General features: G+C 40.1%; 1 pseudogene; it reads right to left on the bottom strand.

The window, feature by feature from the left end:
• Nucleotides 1-5,213: 5,213 nt before the first annotated feature.
• Nucleotides 5,214-10,179, bottom strand: LOC139361237 (zinc finger protein 705A-like; annotated as a pseudogene).
• Between the last annotated feature and the right edge of the window lie 3,354 nt (nt 10,180-13,533).

Below are 13,533 nucleotides of genomic sequence, written 5' to 3'. Positions count from 1 at the left end.
CATTTTCTAAGTCAGTACAGTAGTTCTTTGAGCCACTTTTTCAGTCAAAGAACTCGTGAAAAAGTCCTCCAAGAACTTGTGACCTTCTGGAAATTGTCAAAATTTCTACAGGAGTCCAGAGTCATCCAGAGCTGTATTGCAAACCACTGACTGGGTTCCACCATTAGTAAAGCAAATGCAAAATATGCCATGCCCACCAAAAAGAACCCAGAAGCCGTGGTATTTAGCTCTTTCCATCTTTCTTGCCTCCTGCAGGTGGGAGAATACAGAGTATGATGCCCTCCTACGCCTCTGGAGGACATGCCAGTGCCTAGAGGTACCAGTAGAGAGGGACCATGAAAGAGCAGATGACAGTCAGGTGGCTGGGAATGACATTGTCCTGGGGTTTTTTGCTTGTCATGAACTCTGCCGCTGGGCAAATGTACGGGTCTGGACACGTATCTTCTCTGGATCCCTGCCCCATCAGCCAGCTATCTTATCTCCTGAAAGCTGGTAGGTGTTGGTCAGCATGGTGTTGCAGGACCAGGGTTATATTAACATTCCCTCTTAGGCTGAAACAGCAGAAGTTAACACAGGAGTCCCCAGGTGTGCACATGCCAACCTCCAGATTGTTTTTCTTCTCGTTCTAGATGTTCATCCTTGCTTTCTGGGACTTGAAATAACCCTACACCACCAAATATTTATGCCTATTATCCACTTAGGGAAAACTTGTATGTCCCAAGTCCATAGGGTTAGTATTATTATCAGTATTATAACCACTAGTACTAGTATCATGATGATCATCATTCCTGTTAATATTCATCAATATTTTTATTAGTACCATTGTTAGTATGGATTTTTCATTATTGTAGAGCAAGGAATATAGTTTATCCATTCACAAATGGTGTTCAGTTACTAAAGATGACTACAAGGCATGCTCTGCAGACATATACACACACAGCTGTGCTGGAGACCCAGCTTTGCCACCAATTGCTCTTTCATAAGATGAGCTCCCCCAATACCCACCAGTTTTTCAGGACTCGACCTGAGCTGGTTGGGCTAGACCTGGAAAAGTTTCCTATTCTCAGCTGTACCTGGAAAAATTTTAAAGACTCTTCCAAGGCCCAGTAATAGCTTTTGGCAGCTTCCAAGACCAGAGAGGGTTTCTTGGCCATTCAGAGCCATTCAAATATTCTAAGTAAACTCAAGGAACCAGAAACCCCACTTGCAGTCATGAAATACCAGTGAATGGCTTCTGTGAGTCTCTTCAAGTTTTTCAAAGATAACTGCCTGGAAAGGCTGGCCAGGAAGTCACCCAAGCCCATCCCTCTGCAGGATGTTCTGTGTCAGCCAGGGACCCAGTGAATTGCCATTGAACAGAAGGGTGGAACAGAGACAGCATGCCTGAGCTTCTGGAAACATTCTAAGTGCCCTTGTTGGCCCAGAAAAGACTGGTGCTGCCATACGAGGCACAGATATGGCAACCTAGCCACTCTAGGAACCACACAAGATTTAAAGGCTCCCAGGAAGTCCAGGAAGGGCAAACATGGCCTTTTAGAGCCATCAGATTTTATTCTAAGTCTACGTGGGAGACAGTGCACTTGGCTTCATAAAAACACCAGTGGAGATGATATCACTTGCCCCAGTATCCGGTCTTTTCCACCTCATCTCAGAGCCAGGCTGCCACCATTTCCCAAAGCTGCTGTGCAATGAAAGGGGAATATTCTAGGTGCTCTCCTGTGCCCACGAAATTCTGTGGCTGCACTAAAGGCAGAAGTTGTCCTCCGGAATGCTCTTCAGGAATCTGACAACACTAGTCAAGATTAGAGAAGTTCAATTCAACGTCATACAAAACCAATCACAAAAAAAAAAAAAAAAAAAAAAATGCATAGTGAGACAAAATGATGAACACACCTGCTAATAATCATGAATGACAACAACAATGATGATCTTAGTGATAATGCCACCAACACTGTTAATGGCAATAACAATAAACCTGAGGTAATGGGTGTTAGGGTCCCGATTCACCGATGTGAAGGATGGCGCCAATTTCTGGCCTTCCAGAAATAAAGGAAAAGTAAACACCTGAAGGAGGAGGAGGTGAACCTGGAGCTCCCGCCGGCCTCTGGGCGCTCCTTGGTGGAAGGAGAGGGACTTGGTCCTGAGCCTGCCCAGGATCCACCCGCACCAGAACTCGGGAGTCCCAGTCCCTGGATGGGCTCAGTCCTACCCAGGCCAGACGCCCCGGAGCCCCGGAGCCCGGGTCCTCCAGCCCTCGCTGCCGCCGCTCCTCGCGGAGCCCGGGTCCCCCGCGCCACCTCAACCTCAGCGCGGCTCTGCGAGGGCAGCGCCAAGGATGCTTCGGGCCCAGCGGGGGCATCCTGCCCCAACGGGATACTGACGCCCTGAGGGCGCGGAACAGCGCGGCCTGTGCAGGGCCCGCCATCTTGGGCCTTGCAAAAAGAGCTGCCTCTTCAACGCCCCCACCCGGAACCTCCCCAGAGGCCCCAGCCCCAAAGCCAGGGCGGCGACGCCTTCCTCACGCTGGGTAAAGAAAACTCAGGTCCTCCCTGGAGACCCGGCTCCCCGCGGCCAGCAGACCGCGCATGCGCCCTGCATGGCCGGACCGATGGGTTTCATTGCCCTTTGCCGGCCGTGAGGTGGCAGCACAGGACGTTTGGCCTTTACTGCTTAGCGGTGGACCTGAGTCTGAATCAATGAAATTCAGTTATGGATCAGTACCTTTCTTTTGGAAGATCAAATGGAAATTGAGTACGATATCTTGTGCTTTAATTAAAGAAGATGGGAATAAAGAAACAAATTCGAAAGTTAGTATACAAAAGTCGATTGATTCCCTCTACGTGAAGGGAAGAAGAGCTTGAATAAGAGAAGCATTCTGTGTTATGCTTTAATGCTGGAGATCTGCCACCATGCATTTGTCAAATCCCGTAGAATTTCACAGCACAAATAGTACATCCTAATGTGGCTCAGGACTACATAGAATGTCAGCCACAGTTTGAGGGTAAATTACATATTTAATTAAATAGATTAAACAATAAATAATGTTATGAGCTCTACCTGGACACAATCCTTGCCTCTCAAACCAGTTTGCCAAGGGCTCGAATTTCTTGCTCGTTATCCTCACACTTGACATAAACCCTGGCTGCTGAGTAAAATCAATCACTTGTGGAGATTTTTAAATATAATGATGTGTCCATTTCAACCATGGATAAGGCCATTTAGCCTTAGTAAGGCCTATCGTATTAAGATTGTGCCTGTTTTGCAAGATTTCAAGTCATCATCCCACTTATTATTCAGGAAACGTTTTCTCTTGAGTTTTAGGTTCAGTACTGAGGCTCCTTGATGGACAATACATTTTCCAATTCTGAGGACAAGGCAGAGGAGGCCCCGTCTGTGAGAACTTTCATTTTGCTTCTGGAAAAGTACATTGAATCAAATATAGGAAAGGCTTGCATGGTGGCTGACAGGTTCGGCTGTTTTAGCATGCTGGTGTTTTACCTTCTGGACAGAAGTAAAAGGAACACAGCTGTGTCTGTCTCTGTGTAATAACTCAGGACTTACCTGAGTAAACTCTGGGGTGTCATGAGATGAACTGCTACCTCCACTTAGAGAGGCTTCAGGGACAAAATTTCAAGAGATTTCTGAGGGATAGAAGAGCAGGGCTGCCTTATTCTCTGATCCCAGGTAACTACTCAGAGACAGAGGCAAAGGCTGGGGACACCCAAATGCATATACTAGGTGTCTTTGATCCAGCCTCCGTTTCCTTGCTAAATCTATGCAATGACACACTGAGAAATCTGGCGAGTGGGGCTGAAGATCCCTGATGTGTCAGTTCCAGGGTTGGATGGAAACAAGTGGTTTTAGTGGACATGGAAGTAAAGGGAGGTGAGCTGTGAGGAAAGAGCCGTTGAAGATTGGGGAGACTCAGAAGTTTGGGTAGAATCTCGACCCATAATCCGAGGAGTGCAGATGCAAATCAATTTGTTAGGGCTGCATAAATGAAAGAAGGACTTTACCAACACACTAAGTTTTTCCAACAACCGATTGTATTCTTTGAATATTTGTAAGTATTGATATTTTGGAAATGTTTAATGAGATTTCATATATAATTCTGCATTCAATTTATGCCCAGGTCACTTTGCTATTATACGTTTATGTGCTGCATTTTTATGAATAGACATTTTCTCAAATTTCTGAATTATTTTGCCAAACTATGTGTTAAGAGTTTTTTCTAGAGGTCCACCTTCTTGACTCACTTTTCTGATGAGAAACTTATCAGGTTTCTCCATGGTGATTTTCAATTTTAATAGCTCCTCAATGTGAGAAACTTAATGTTAACTAAGAAATGAATTACCACTAAAGAATCTTCTCCTTTCAAGATGCTAACCGTGTTTTGTCCAGTGTGAAATCTCACATGTGCCACAAGCGTTACTCTATGAAGAAAGGATTTCTCTTGATTTTTCAAGGCATAACTTCTCCAGTAAGAAGTGTTTGGTATTCCAAGAGAATTCATTGCCCTTGGAAAGACTTTCCCTTCTTATTTAGCTTATAAAGGATTTCCTCTCTTATTTTCCATTTTAGCAGCATTTTATCACTGTGTTTTCTTGTGAACATCAAACCTAGTGCTTGGCTGAATGTTTATTCTCAGAAAATACAAATAAAGGGTTCATCCAAGTAAAGTTTTCTTACGTTATTTGGCAACAAATTGCACATAAAAACATTTTCACACTGAACGCAGAGCTAGAGATTCTCTACCTGAAAGTCCCACACGTTTTAAGTTATTAAAACTGTTGCTGAAGACTTTTAGTTTATTATGTTGACAGTTTCAGCTCTCTCGTGTCATTTATGATCAGATCACTAACAAGCCTTTGGTACATATATGTCGTACAATTTCTCTTCCAGATGAATTTATTGATGTGGACTGAAGAATAAAGGTAACTGAAGTAACGTCCATGTTGATTATAGTAATTCTTCAAAATGTGAGTCCTTTGGCATGTTTAGATGTTACAACTGCAGCTGAAGTCTCTTCCATATTCCTTACATTCGTCATTCCTAACACCATGTCATCTAAAGTCAGAATATGTTCTGAAGACATGTATCATTTTCTCTCCAGGGTGAATTTTCTGATGTTATTTAAGATTAGTACACTGACTGAAGGCTTTCCCACATAAATGGCATTCATATGGCTTTTCTCCAGTGCGTGTTCTCTCATATCATCTAAGATCAGAAGATAGACTGAAGGCTTTCCCACATAGAAGACAAGCATGTGGTTTCTCTTCAGTGTGAATTCTTGTGTGTCCTCTAAAGCCAGAGGTTTGACTAAAGACCTTCCCACTTTTATCACATTCATAACGCTTTTATCCAAGGTGAGTTCTCTCATGTCTTCGAAGATTAAAGGTTTGAATAAAGCCTTTCCCACACTGATGACACTTATACGGTCTCTCTCCCCTGTGAGTTTTCTCATGTCTTCTAAGGTGAGAACACTGAGTGAAGGATTTTCCACATAGATGACATGCATATGGCCTCTCTCCAGTGTGAGTCATGTGCCATCTAAGGTGTAAGTAATTAGTTTAGGCCTTTTCACATATATTACATTGATATGATTTACCTTTAGTATGAATTTGTTTATGTGGTTTAAGGAACAACTGATTACTAAGGGATTTTCCACACTGTTTGCTGATGTAGGGTTTCTTTGCACTCTGAGTTAACAAACGCTGAGTCATTGTGGAACTGTGAGTGCAATCTTCTTCCAAATCATTACATTCAAAGGGATCCTCCAGAATGAGAGAGTTCTCCTTTAGGGACAAAGATTAAAAGCTCTTAATGATTTACCAACATACATCTATACATTCATTTCACCACCTTTGAATTCTAGACCAACTATTCAGTGGTAGAGCCCAGTTGAAATCTTTCCAATGTCACTTGTGTGAAAGGAAATTAAATTTTGGCACCCCAAACTCATTGAACCAAAGGGAAAAATCGAGCTGGGAACAGGGTCACACAAACCTGCCTCCTCCTTCTGGTTCCTAAATAGTATGGCTACAAGATGAAAAGCTACATGCCTCCCCCATATTTTGCCCACAAGGAAATTCCTCATGAGCTATTAAAGTTACACCATGGCAATGCAAACTGACAGCTTGTCTTTATAGGCGCAGTCATCCCCAGTTCACCAGACACAAATGCATATCCGATTGTTTCCCTGCCCCATTTTGCCTATGTTGTCTTATATAAAATGCAGCTCTCCTGCATTATTCCTCTGCCTCATTTGTTTATGTCATCTTATGTAAAAAAAATCCAGATTCACTGAGCCAGAAAAATGCATGAATATTTTTTTCTACGCACCTTTTACATGAAAATTGTGTACTTCTCAATATCCCACCCTTTCCCCCTTTAAATTTAGAGAAAATCATCTTTGGAGAAAGGTATACACCTGGCCCCCAGGTACATGTCCTTAACTCTGGCAAATAAATCTCCTAAAATGATTGGGACTTGTCTCGTCACTTTTCTCGATTGACACTTGCGTACACATTGTCTCCTACAGACACAGATATTTTCTCTTTTGTAAGATCCCAACTGCAAAGTTATTCCATTGATTGTGATGATATCAATATCTTTCAAAGTCTGAACATGAGCAATGTATATGCACTTGTTCTATTTTAAAGATCTCATGTTATGGTTTAGAACACAGGTCACTTTATTCACTGAATTCAAACTATCAATTTTTTTTTGCTTAGAAAGCCCTTAATGCCAGCCTAATTACGCTCAGGTGACTGTGCGTCATTACTAACTTAACCCATTACCAGGTCTTTAACTTAGATGACTGGTGTACACAGCTATAAAACTCACCATTGTCATACCGGTGGATGCGTCTTTTCTGATAGGATGCATGAATATCGTGTGTTTTTTCTTAAGGGCACTTTCCTTGTCTGAAATAATTGAAAAATAAATTGTTACCTTGGTATTATGGTAATAAAATTGTTTGAAAAACCCCAAGGCCCTTTTACTTTTTTTCAAAAATTGACACTTAGATGTGGCAAATGTGTCAAATGAAGAAAATACTTCAATAGAAGAAACAGATTGTACAGCGTCAGCAATTAGAAAAGTGCTTTAAAATTAAAATGTGAAAAGAGATAAAATGGAGATGAGATATCAGGCAGGTAAATAGAGGGATAGTCTTCACAGGGGTATCGGGAAAAGAGTCAGCATGTGACAGTTTAACCCCAACAGGTACATGAATTATCCTTTTCCCGAAAGTAAAAGAAAAGGCAAGAGGACACAAGAGTAGCATCTGACATATGAACAAAATGATAATAACATCTAAGGAATTCTGCTCCAGTAGCTTAACCTACATTTTAGAAATTACCACTCATTTAATAAAACTGCTAATTAATATTTGACTGATATTATTCATTGACAAAGCACTTCCTCCTGTTAGAGCACAGGACCTTGTTCCTTACCCAGATTCTGGCCTTGGAGAAATTCTCTTCCTTCCCGCCAGAGCTCTTTTCCTTGCTCCAGCTGCAAAGTTATATAGGATTTGCTTATCTGTACCCTGTTAGTGGAAACAGTACATGTGTTTTGAGTTCACTGTCAATAAATGTGCATTATCACCAACTGTAAAGCAGGCTACCGAGGAAGAATAAAAACAGTGAAGGTCAGCTCAGGCCACAAGACCTAGAACACAGAAAACTCCCCAGGATTTTTCTGACCCAACGTGAGACTAGAAAATAAATCCAAACAAAAGGTCCATCAGGAAAAGGAAATTCAAAACAGTCAGGACCTATGAATGCTGAGTCCATGCCTAAGTTCCAAGACACAATGCATAATACACAGTCTTTTCAGAAAGAGATTAATTAAACCTCTGCACAGTATGTTTATTATTATTCTCATGCAGAACAAAAAAAAAACATTCGATTTACAAAAATAATTGGTGTTCTATACAGAAAAGATATTGCTATTGCTTTCACTAATTGGTCTCAGCCTAAGCATAGCGACTGAAGCAGAAGAGTTATTTAGAAAATATTTAATTTAATACATTGAAAATATTCATTAAGTTCCTAGGTCTGTTCTGAGTATTAGAGACTGAGTACCAAGGAAACCATGAAATCCCTGTCAAGATTACATTCTAATTGCGTGACACACTAAATAAAACAAAATAAAATAAAATAAAATAAAATAAAGATATTTCTTTAGACAGATTTAGAGAGCTCAAACTTTTTTCAGATAAGATCTGTGAGAGAATCAGAGAAGAGATTAGAGTGAGATATGGGGAAGCTGTTCCAACACTTATCGAATGAATGAGTCAATGTGTGTCCACATACGTATGTGAATGTTGAGGGACTCACCGAGGTACACCAGGTGACACACGTTTTCCAGCATTACATCTCTGTACAGCTTTCTCTTGGATGTGTCCATCATGGCCCACTCTTCCTGGGTGAAGTCAATAGCTACATCTTCAAAAGTCACTTTGTTCTAAAACATCACAGACATTTTAGTTTAGACAGAGAATCCCTTTTAATGTCCAGAGGAGGAAGGCTGAAATGACATAGGTAGGAGCTGGGTATGCAGAACACTCAGCGTTTTAGGTTCCAGCCAGTTCATTCTCAATACTAAGCTGGTATCTGCCTTTCAAATTCACTCACAGAGACATACCCACTCTTACTCCATTAAACTTTCCTATGAAGAAATATAGCATGAGATGTGGCATAATATAGCCCAGATATTTTTTAGTAATGTGTTAATCACCTGTACATAACTGATTATAAAATTTTCACTTGAACCTTCATAAATAAAACAAATTTACCATGAATTTCAAGTAAATTACAGATTTGTCACAAGGCAAATAACCATGATTTACTACTTTTTAAACACGACCGTGATTAAATGAATTATTTCTCTAGATAAAACACAGGTTTCTCACCAATCAAATGGTTAAAAGACCTATTGTGTGTTTTGAATAATCTAAAGAAGTAATAGAAAACATGTTTCCTATCTAGCAAATATTTATTAAATACAGGTCATTGGTCCCTTATTCATTAAAAAGTTAGAAAGTGATGAACCAGACTCCAGCATTCTTCAGAACTGAACAAGTTTTACACAGAATATAGGATTCAATTCATACATATAGTCACTCTAATGTTATGCAATTCAGGTGTTCATGACAAGGCTTAAAGACAGTCCAGCCACACAAGACAAGACCGCTGAGGCTGCTATACTGAGGAAGTCTTAGTCTGATGATTCCTGTGATATGAAGCCTCCTGTTCTCAACTTTCTCTGGTCAACCCAAACATCAGTTATCACTGCCTCTCTTTTAACTTTACCTTGTCACTTGGCTTGTTCAAGGATAAAAAGGCCTCTTTACTGTTTTGTTTTTTTCTAACCAGCCCTTATAGAGCATTTCCACAGAACTCTAAATTGTACTATATCTACTATATTCCTTCTCCTGAGTGTGCAACCATAATTAAGTAATTGTATTTCTTATATGTTACTTTCAGTTACCAGAAGGCAAAAAGTTAATTATCAAAAGGCATAACGAATGGGGATAAGAATAATAATGACTTCTTTAGTTGTCCTTTTGCAAAGTTTTTAAAAGCATAAATATATTTTATCAAACTCTCCTTTTTCCTCAACACTGTGCAGCTCTTGCCCAAGGCCTATCACACGGGATTTATTGAACTCAGCTGCTAGAACATCAGTCTCATTATTGGGCTGTGATCTTCTGCTCTTCACGCATCTCTATTGCCTGCATTCATCACAATCCTAAGTCTATTTCAGCCAACGGGACAGTTAATGGGTCAATTATTTCCCTATGAGGTTATAGGATGGATAGAAGAAAAAGAAATACATAAATGAGACCTCCATGTCTTTTCTTGTAAATAGCCTGCATAGGGGCTGGAATAAAGTAGTGTAATATTAGAAACTATATTGATAATTTAGGAATCATTGACACATGATACCCAACCTAGAGTCCTGAGAAAACTTAATTGGAGGCCAGATACCTGAAAGTCTCCTGATTGCATTTGGAACACCCAGGCTGGGTGGATTTTGCATCATAAAAACAAACAAAAAAAAAGAATAAAAATGAAACACCCATGCAAACTGGAGAAAACTGCCCATTTGCCAGCAATATGGGTATAATTTCAGTAGAAAGAGCCATCCCCCACTCACTAGTGAATGCATTGTCAAGAACTCAGTTTCTCTCTGTCTTCTTCTGGATTTCCACTTGCAGACGCTTCAGGCACTAAGAAAAGCTGAGGTTGGAGAAAGAACACGGGAGACACCAGCCTTGTACATAATTTTCAGACCAACCTGTGATGAAAAGCCAGACCTTCACTGAAGGGTGACACCACCTGCACCACAGCCTGACCAACAGACACAAACACACAGAGGCCTCTCCTCTTTTCCCATGGTCAAAATTAGGAAGCCTATGACTGTGGTTTCTGACAAAGAAGGAACACAGATATCTTATGAATGAGAGCATCAAAAGCACTGGGTTTTGTATGTGAATTGACACAAGTCCAGATATTCAATTCCCTCACTGATTTTAAAACACAGGGATCCCTGACTCCGCCTACATGTGGAATATGATTTCCACCTGTAGATAAACACTGCGGGATTTCTCAGATTTTATTATCCCAGCTTTATGCCCTAGCAATGTTTCTCCAACACCAATCACAGCCTTCTGAAACCTTACTCCACTTTTACTTTCTCTCAATTTTGACTTTTGTATTTCCCTTTGGAACTCAGAAATCAATCAAGTAAGAATCTGTTTTAGGGACAAGTGCGGTTGCTCTCGCCTGTAATCCCAGCACTTTGGGAGGCCAAGGCAGGTGGATCACCTGAGGTCAGGAGTTCGAGACCAGCCTGGCCAAAATGGTGAAACTCCATTTCTACTAAAAATACACAAATTAGCTGGGCATGGTGGTGTTTGCCTGTAATCCCAGCTACTCAGGAGGCTGAAGCAGGAGAATTGCTTGAACCCAGGAGGCAATTACAGTGAGCCGAGATCCTAACACTGCACTCCAGCCAGGGCAACAGAGCAAGACTCTGTATCACACACACACACACACATACACACACACACACACACACATACACACACACACAATCTGTTTTAGGATGGGGATAATCAACTCAGGAATTTATTTCACTTGGAGGGTCAACACTCCCATCCTGCTGATCTAGCCCTTAAAATCCCCCGCATCAGAAATTCGCAGCAGTACCCTGCGTCATGGTGTTTTTGTCCTGTGTATACAGTCACAATCCTCTAGGATGCTCAGAAAATACAAAATGACTTAGGGCTGAGAGAAATTTAGCGGCTCAATCTGATATTTTACTAAGGTGGTATCTAAAATTCTTGCAATCATGGTTTATATTAGTCTTTGTTAGTTGCAATATCTCTGATTATCATGATATGTATTTGCTGAGAAATACTGATGTTCATGTGTATATTCATACATAGATATGTAGGTATATAGATGGATATGTTTATATGAACGCATGTGTTTGAGATGGGGGAAAACATGCATGTATTATTTCCCTGCTAAAAATATAAAAATAATTAAATATATTTTATGTACAAATGATAATTATGTGTCATAAACAAAAAATTAACTGACCTATTTGTACATGAAATCCAGGAAAAATAAAAAGGGTAGCTTTGTATTAATTGTGACATTGTGCTTACAGATATACACAAATTTCCTTATTTAACCCTTATAATAACCCTGCTGATTATAGTTTATTTACCAGTTTAATAAATGATCAACAGAGTTTGACAAATATGACAAAATTACAAAACTAGAAAATGACACAGCAATACTTTTAATTATATTCTGCCTTGTCACTGCCTCTTCTTGCTTTTTTACAAAATTACTCCCCTAACCAAGGTTCTCTATGATTCTGGGGACTCCAGGATTTAGACCCCAGTTCCCAAACTTCACTGTGTTTATTTTTACTGCCACATTTTAATGCACATTTACAGACTTCAACAAGCACTTTTCAATATCAACTTTTTTCTTATTTCTTGGACTATTTCCTACATCTGTTCATCAAGACTCCAGTAACATATGACTCCATCTGCCTGTCCCTTCCATGAATGTACCTGACAGTACATGTATTATGTAGTCTATAATTCAAGCAGAACAGATATTCCTTCAAAACAGTAAGGTATTAGAGAATGCCTACAAAGCTTCAGTGAAACCAGCTGTAACCCTTAATACTATTACCATGTAAACTCTTCCTCGAATATCAAAATAAGATTTGGACTTTAGAGAATATCTGTGTGTGGTTATAACCCAAACATGAACTAAAAGTAATTTAAATGGTCATATACAGACTGTGCCAGGGACAAAAAAGGACAAATATTATAAGAAAATTAAAGCACACTTATTTCCTAAAGGACTCTTGTGTGGAATCTATAAAAACTATTTCAAGATATAGAGATTAAATATATTTCAAAACACATACATACACAAGCAATCTTTAGGAGAAATTTTTTAAAACTTATGTTATGAGTCTAAAATTTTCATTAATTCATGGAAAAAATGTATTGACAAACTTCTCACCAGAGCAGGAATAACAACTTACGTATTTGGTGACTTCAAGATAAGAGCCTGCACAGCTTAGTATCTCCCTCCAGATCTCTCTCTCTCTCTCTCTCCTTTTTTGTTTTTTGACAGAGTTTCGCTTTTGTTGCCCAGGCTGGAGTGCAATGGTGAAATCTCAGCTCACTGCAACCTCCACCTCCCAGGTTCAAGCTATTTTCCTGCCTCAACCTTCCAAGTAGCTGGGATGACAGGCATGCGTCACCTCGCTTGGATAATTTTGTATTTTCAGTCGAGATGGGGTTTCTCCATTTTGGTCAGGCTGGTCTGGAATTCCTGACCTCAGGTAATCCACCCGCCTCAGCCTCTCAAAGTGCTGGGATTACAGGCGTGAGCCACAGCGCCCAGCCCAGATCTCTTAAAAAGTCATGAGGAAGGAGCCATTCTGCATCCTCAATATTCCCTTAATATTTTAAGGACACTCATAACAACTAAGAGGCAGACTTGTGACTACCTAGCCCTTTCAGGGCTATTTAGGCACACCTTAGTGAAGTATTAGGAATGCAGTATTAGGTCTCAAGTTCCTGGACACCAAAACCATGTTCTCCAACAGATCTTCAGTAAAAATAGCTGATGTCTATATTCTTTTGCCTGTCCTTTCCCTTCCTTTTAATTCAGAACTGCGGTCTTGAAAAGTGCTATTATTTAGTAGGTTCTCTCAATTCTCAACACCAGCACTATACAGTGTTGAGTAACATCTCAGGTGCTAGGGAAACAGCAGCCGACATTCTAGCAATGCACAAATAGAAAAGCAAAGATCACCACAGAGTAAAAAGAATAGATTTTTTAAAACTATGAAACCAAAACGAATATATACCAGATTACACTATAAATGGAAAATCCTATTATCTTGACTGGATTGCAAGTCAAAACCTCTCATGACTTCCAACATCCAATATATTCAAAGCAGTTCAGGAATGGTGAAAGT

The sequence above is a fragment of the Macaca nemestrina genome, unplaced genomic scaffold, assembly GCF_043159975.1.
Source record: "Macaca nemestrina isolate mMacNem1 unplaced genomic scaffold, mMacNem.hap1 Scaffold_113, whole genome shotgun sequence".
In the NCBI taxonomy this organism is placed as follows: domain Eukaryota; kingdom Metazoa; phylum Chordata; class Mammalia; order Primates; family Cercopithecidae; genus Macaca; species Macaca nemestrina.
The sequence above is the reverse complement of the archived record's forward strand: the minus strand, read 5'-3'. Positions and strand labels throughout refer to the sequence as shown.